Here is a 6,831-nt window from a genome sequence, read left to right on the forward strand (position 1 = left end):
TTGCTGGCATCCCATTTCCACGTACCTGGATCCTGTCTCAGCTGCTCTGCTTTCAATCCAGCTCCCTGCTAATGTGCCTGGGAAGGCAGTGAAGGATGGCTCAAATGCTTGGGTCCCTACCACCCACACAGGAAATCCGCATGGAGTTTTTGGTTCCTGGTTTAACTTTGAGTTGTGAACCAACAAATAGAAGATTCTCTCATCTCTCTCTCTGTCACAAATCTACATAAAGCTATCAAGTGTGCTGTTTTAAGATTCTGCTGAAATAGAAATTTATAGAAGGAAAAAAATTGAAAGTATTGTGGAGGAAACAAATGAAGAGAATTTCATGCAGGATTTGGACATTATTTGGGACTGAAGGAGAACTAGGATACAGTAAAGAAAACAAAGCAAAGGAATCAAACTACAAAAAAATGATCAATAAGCCAAAAAACAACACGTTCACCCTTATGCCATACAAACCATTCATTCTTCCAAAAGACCACAAGAACTCCTAATCAGGTAAGATAAATAAATAATGAGGCTGTGGCTTTTATACAAGCGCATATCCTTAATACTAACATCTTAGGGCACAATCTCTGTTGTACTTGGGGACTTTTCTAGTTCTCAGTAGCTGTTAAAAAGTCCTCCATCAAGAACTATCCAAGTTAAGAGAATGGGATATGGAAAATGAAAGGCATGAAATAAGCAAGTGGTGACCTGTTGGGAGGAGTCAGTCAGGAAGTAGTGGTTGGGGAATAACAAAATCCACAGCACCTGTGATCTAAGACAGATGACAGGGAGGGGGTGGGAAGGATAATGGATCCCAAAGTTATGAGCAGAGATCTCTGCAGTGGGGTCAAGCAGTTTCAGAAGCATCTGCATGAACCCCAGGCCCTGAGCAATAAGTATCCACCACCTGGTTAAGCAAAGCCCACTTTGCCATCATCAACTTTCCTAAAAGAACATGATACCAGTCACCAGTCACAGCAGCACCATGAATACAGTAGACCAATCAGGGACCTGCACACAAGCTAAATATGTTTTTCAACTACAACTTCAAGCTACAGGAATCCTTAGTCCTAGCCTCTCAAGGAGTCCAGGAGATAGGCCATCAATACTCAGTCAGGTTCATGCTCTGCACTTTGCAATAAATACCTACTGTCTTTCACAAATAAATAATTTAATTTAACTTAATTGGTCAAGTTTTCATAGCTATTTCCATGAGAGCCATTCTGCTCACATGGTACTCTACTAAACACAACCTACTCCCTTAACATAGGTGAGCATTTAAATACAGTATACACATTGATTTTTTACCTCTATGTGTGCCTTCTTACCTCAGTCACAGAATTTGTCTAAAGCTGTTTCAGAAAGGAAAGAAACATCAATTAATATCTGAAATGCAGTAAAGTACTCATAGAACACCTGAATTTGTGCTCTACTAACTGCTGAATTACATATAGTTAGTTCAAACTAAGGAAAGGACAAGCTCTATAATGTGAACCTAAAGTATTTCTATAGTTAATAGTCCTTGAACACTAGAACTTAATGGATGTTAATTACTACTGCCATTGACCAAAAACTCTCCTAAATTATTGTTTAAAAAATTTTAAGTGACTCCTAAGACTAAATAAATGACCATGGTCATTAAGGAGAGATTTTGCTTTGGGAAGTTATTATAAGTTTTCCCCTAATGAAATAATTTGAGATGCATTTCTTCATGGTTTTCAAATGTCAAATCCTACTGTGCATGCAATGAACACTAAAAACGAAAAATATCAACATCATTTCCAAAGAGTGATGTAACTAATTTTAAGTTACAAAATGTATACAACCACTTTATATAAAAGAATTCCCAAAACTTGTAGCAAAAGTTTTAACAGATTACACAATTAAGATGTAAAAGTCTTAACAGACATCAATTAACCTACTTTATGTACATATTAAATATATACACATACAGCCCTGGTAATTGGTTCATTACAACATGCTTGTGAAGGAACCTACAACAACAACAAAAACATACATAACAAGAAACCAAGTGTCACTTATTAAAGGAACGGTTATCCCTGTTCAATAAAATTTTAATACAGGGACCAGCATTGCAGCACAGCACATTAAACGGCAACCCGTGATGCTAGCATTCCATCTGGGTGCCAGTTTAAATTCCAGCTGTTCCATTTCCAATCCAACTGCCAGATAATGTACCTGGGAAAGCAAATGACCCAAGGATCCAGGTCCCTGCCGCTGATGCGGGAGACCCAGCTGGAGTCCGGGTGCTTGACTTTGCTCTGGCCCAGCACCAGCCATTAAGGCCATTTGGAAGTTAACCCTACAGATGAGAGATCTTAGTGTCTCCCTCTCTCTAACTCTGCCTTCCAAATAAATATCTTTTAAAAAACTTGTTAGTGCAAATATTAGCAATAAAACACACATAAAGGAATAAAGGAATATGTGCAGATGTGGAATATTCTCTAAAACATGTTACATGTAAAAAAACAGTACAGTACACTACATAATGACACCAACTGTAAAAATGCCTTCTATGTGCTTATACACAGCACTTCATCACTTCTGAGATGACACTTTAGGAAAATTTAATTGGCAGTATTTTCTCTTACCAAGTTTTTCTTATGCAATTAGACAACATACATAATTTACATTTATGTAATTGCATAGATTTACATTCAGTAATAGCTTAGATTTGATTTTAAAAAAGTATAACCTTTCCAGGGAGGATACAGAGTAGATTATTAACAATGATCACTTTCATTCAAAGAGACTGGAAGAAGGAAAGCAGAGGGAGAATTTGACTTTTCAGTTTTAGAAACTTTTATAAATTTCCTGTATGCTTGTTGGGGGATTTTTTGTTGTTGTTGTTTATCACAGCCATATTTCCTTGTAATTACAAGTGTACTTCATAAAGTTTGAGTAAAATGGAATTAAAATATTAAGTTTTATTCTGGTACAAAACAAACTTGAAATCTGTGCATAGTTTTTAAGTTACACATTTTCTATGAACATGTGAAGCCTGCTTACACGTACACACTGGGGTGAAGGCCAGGGCCGTCAGCACCAATAAGGCCAGTCCGGCAGAGAAGGTTCTGCAAACGAAAACTTGAAAGAGAAGGTGACATCTGAGTCGTATCAGCAGAAAGTGGAGTGTTCCACGATAGTGCCCCCGCCCCCGGAGTGAAGGGACGTAGACCCAGTCACAGCTGCTGAAACTTGAGGGCCTCAGGGAGTGAGGAGGACAGAGTTGCCGAAAGAGCCTAAAGGGTGAGGTACTGGGCCGGGTTCACAGCGGAGTGAAGAAAAGGAGAGGGATGGGAATACCCTCAGGGGCTCCAAGAAGAAACTGGAGTTGATCTGGCGGCGGGGTGGGAGGGAAGGCTGACTGGGGGGGGCCAAGGCCCTCAGTAGCGGTAACCACAGGATAGTCGCGGGGTCCCCCAGCAGGGCAGGGACGGCCTGTTAGCGTGGACAGCGTCCCCAGCCACCGGGCGGAGCGGGTAACCCAGCCGTAGGGGGCGCCCCGGGCGGTGGAGGCGACCCCCGAGGGCCGCCGCGCCCAGCGCCCACTCACCCGCGCCTCAGCCCAGCGCAGGCGGCCCCGGGAGCCCAGCGAGCCCGGCTTAGGCAGCTTGGGCTCGGTCACCGCGGCCGCCGAGCCTTGGCCGTTGGGCGGTCAGCGGCTGGCTCGCTCCAGGTCGTCCCGCGCGTGCTCCGCAGGCCGTTGCTTGCCACCGGCTTCCCCTTAGCAAGTACTTCATCCACAGAGGCTGATGGAAGAAACACTGTTTTAGGTGACTCAGGCGCTGAACGGCAGCGCCCCAGAGCCAAGAAATTGGGGCAGTGGTGGAGACCTGGCAGCATCTCCCAAGGAATGCTCTTAGGGGACTGGCCTGGAACTGTACAGATACATAAAAGTCATGGCTGCTGTCTCTTTCACAGCTTCTGAAGTTTCTCTTAAGAACAGATAATGTTTCCTGTTGGGCTAATTTGCCCAGAAAACAATGGCTGAAGAGAACTGACTTAACATTCCTTGGCACTTATGCTTTTCCATGTAACGCCATGGCAGGTGGAGAGAAAAGAGAAAAACAGCCAAAAAATAAAGAAATAAAAACTGGGGAGGGGAGGTAGATTTTTAGCACACTTGGCTAAGACACCACTTAGGGTGCTCTCACCCTCAGAGTGAGTGGGATCAGACCCCAGCTCTGCTTCAGACCCCAGCTTCCTGCTAAGCAGCAGGTGATGGCACAGCATTGGTTCCCTGCCATCCACAAGGGAGACCCACATGAGTTACCAGCTCCTGGTTTTGCCTTGGCCCAGCTAGTTGGGGGATTGAACCAGTCAATAGATTTCTGTCTCTCTTTCTCCCTGTCTCTTTCTCTCCCTTTCAAATAAACCAAATAGATAACTTTTGATGATGAATAAAGTTCAGTAAGCCACAGTTTAGCCATCTCATGATACAGCATCAGCCATCAGCACATACAGCAGGAGGTTGTAGGGTGAGGCCGTCAAGGGCACATCCTTGCTAAAGATGAAAAACTCTTGGGTCCCAATAGGTTGCTGAGCTTGAGCTGCTTCCTTAGCTAGCTGCAAACAACTAAGTAGGGCGTTGCAACCAGTGCCTGGTAAGGCACAATTGTCCGTTTCAAGGGGCGAGGCACTAGCCTGTTCACTGCCAGCTCCAGAAGACAGAGAGCTGCTAGCCCTAGGTCCCTCAGCCTCCTCACAAGGCAGTGCCTGCATCTAAGCCCATGGTGTTGCCCAGTGGGAGCCAGGGACTTGGTCTGCCTTGTGACACCCTTCTTGTTTGTTGGGCTGTAGGTAACAAACTGCCTCTGGTCCACTAAGGCTCACTCTCGACTTTGGCATTTATGCAGTTCTGGCAGGTTTTGCTCCTTGACATCTCTCTCTGTCAGATGTGCATCTGTCTGTTTTGGTCTAGTAAGAAACAAATTGCAAATAGCACACCCCTTAAAGAGCCTTCAATATTCTTACATATTTGACTCACATGTTTATCTTTTAAAACAGTATCTTTTTTTTAATTTATTTATTTTTATTAATATTTAGCATTATGTGACAGTTTCATAGGCTTTGGGAATCCCCCTAAAGGAATTGTTTAGTTGTTTTCTTTCTGTTTCTATAATGAAATACCTGATGCTGAGTACTTATGAAGAAAAGAAGTTCCTTCAGCTCACACTTCGATAGGTTCAGAAGCACGCACAACACAGCAGTCTAGCTCTGGTGAAGATCTCACTGCAAATGTCAAGAACTCAAGATCCCATGGGAATCGTCTTAATCCATTTGAGAACAGCACTCCAATAACCCGAAAGACTCTTCCACTAGGCTTTGCCTCCTTAAGTTTCCAGCACCTTTCAAATTACCACACTGGGGGATACAGCATCTAACATGTAAACACAGCAGAGGGACAGTCGTTCTACCTAGTAAGGTGCCCATATTCCAAACTGCCTGAGTTCAGCATCTGTAAGAAGCTTTCTGCTTATACAGATTCAGACTCAGGAGAATCAAGATGGCAGAATAGGGTAAGGACACGTTCAAATGGATGGAAAAACATTTAATCAGATTCAGACTCAATGGCTTACTAGCCTGGGTCCTTGTCACCCATGTGGGGGACCTGGATTGAGTTTCTTCTCCCAGTCAACTCTTGGGTGTTGTGGGCATTTGGAGGAGTCTGTGTGTCTCTATGTGTGAATAGATGTGTGTCTCTATCTCTCTTGAATAAGTATGAAGCTTAAATAGATGTGAAAAACCCTCAAAAATTTTTAAAACATGGTAAAAGTAACACAAAAAATGACAACTTTTGTTCAAAAGCTATGTAAGTCTGCTGTATATACTGGTAACCACAGGTACCAGTGCAGGTGGCAGACCTGGTGGAGGTTATTGCAGGTCATTCTGACTAGGCTATAGTTCCCACTGGCGTACGTGAAGGCCAAGTGTGTGGTGGGCAAGATTGGACTGGGCTGCAACACCCATTGGTTTGTGTAGAAGACAGGGCTAGAGTCAGAACTGACCCAGCAACTGCAGCCACCAGCATGTGCTTAGCTGATTGGGGCGACGGACTGTGCCAGACCCTGTACTGGCAAGCACACACAAGAATCTCATCTGGGATCACCTCAGATGAAGTTTCTTTGGGGATCCTTCCAACTGAACTGCTGATCTCAGAACCCCAACCATGAAAAGAAGTGCAGGCTCCATGGTCTGACCGTGGTTCTCCTCAGTGGCTTAGACAGAGCAATGGACAGCATATCTGGGTGCACATGGAGGATATAGCAGTACATTGGAGTCTGCAGAGGACACCTGGTACCACAACAGAGGAAGGAGGACAGAACAAATTGATCAACTACTACAACAAAGTGTTGGTAGTGAATATCTGGACAAACAGAAACTCTAAGGTGGACTAAGTCTACCAGTGGATTCTGAGGAGATTTCATTGCGCTTAGAGTGGTGAAATAGGCACTAGCTCAGAACTGTGGAACTATTAAAACCTCTTGAACAGGATCCTCAGAGCATGCCCCACATCGGGGACCCTGGGGTGGTGTCTGGTGGCTGTCATCCATCCCAGGGTACAGGGACATTGGGAAAGCTGGGTGTGGCTTCTCTCTTTGTCTTCTCCCTTCCCCCAGATTGAAAAAGGAAAAAAAGAGAGTGTGGAAATAGTGATCTCACCCACCTTCCTATAGCCCTTACCCTCATCACCCTAATCAATTATGTAAAAAATCATCAAAAATAAAAATAGTTAATAAAAAAGTTTAAACATGGTAGAAGTAACACAAAAATGACAGATTTTGTTCAAAAGATGTAAGTTACTGTATTGCTTGT

The 6,831-nt window shown here is 43.7% G+C and overlaps 1 protein-coding gene across 1 annotated transcript in view; it reads right to left on the reverse strand.

Moving 5' to 3' along the window:
• The window catches only part of DNAH8 (dynein axonemal heavy chain 8), a 324,409-nt gene extending 321,309 nt beyond the window's left edge, over positions 1-3,100 (reverse strand). The window contains exons 1-2 of the mRNA XM_058663714.1: positions 3,028-3,100; positions 1,320-1,343 (exon numbers count right to left, since the gene is read on the reverse strand). The gene's annotated coding sequence lies outside the window, so the exon portion shown is untranslated. The remainder of the gene's footprint in view (positions 1-1,319; positions 1,344-3,027) is intronic.
• Between the last annotated feature and the right edge of the window lie 3,731 nt (positions 3,101-6,831).

This window comes from Ochotona princeps, chromosome 1 (assembly GCF_030435755.1).
Source record: "Ochotona princeps isolate mOchPri1 chromosome 1, mOchPri1.hap1, whole genome shotgun sequence".
In the NCBI taxonomy this organism is placed as follows: Eukaryota; Metazoa; Chordata; class Mammalia; order Lagomorpha; family Ochotonidae; genus Ochotona; species Ochotona princeps.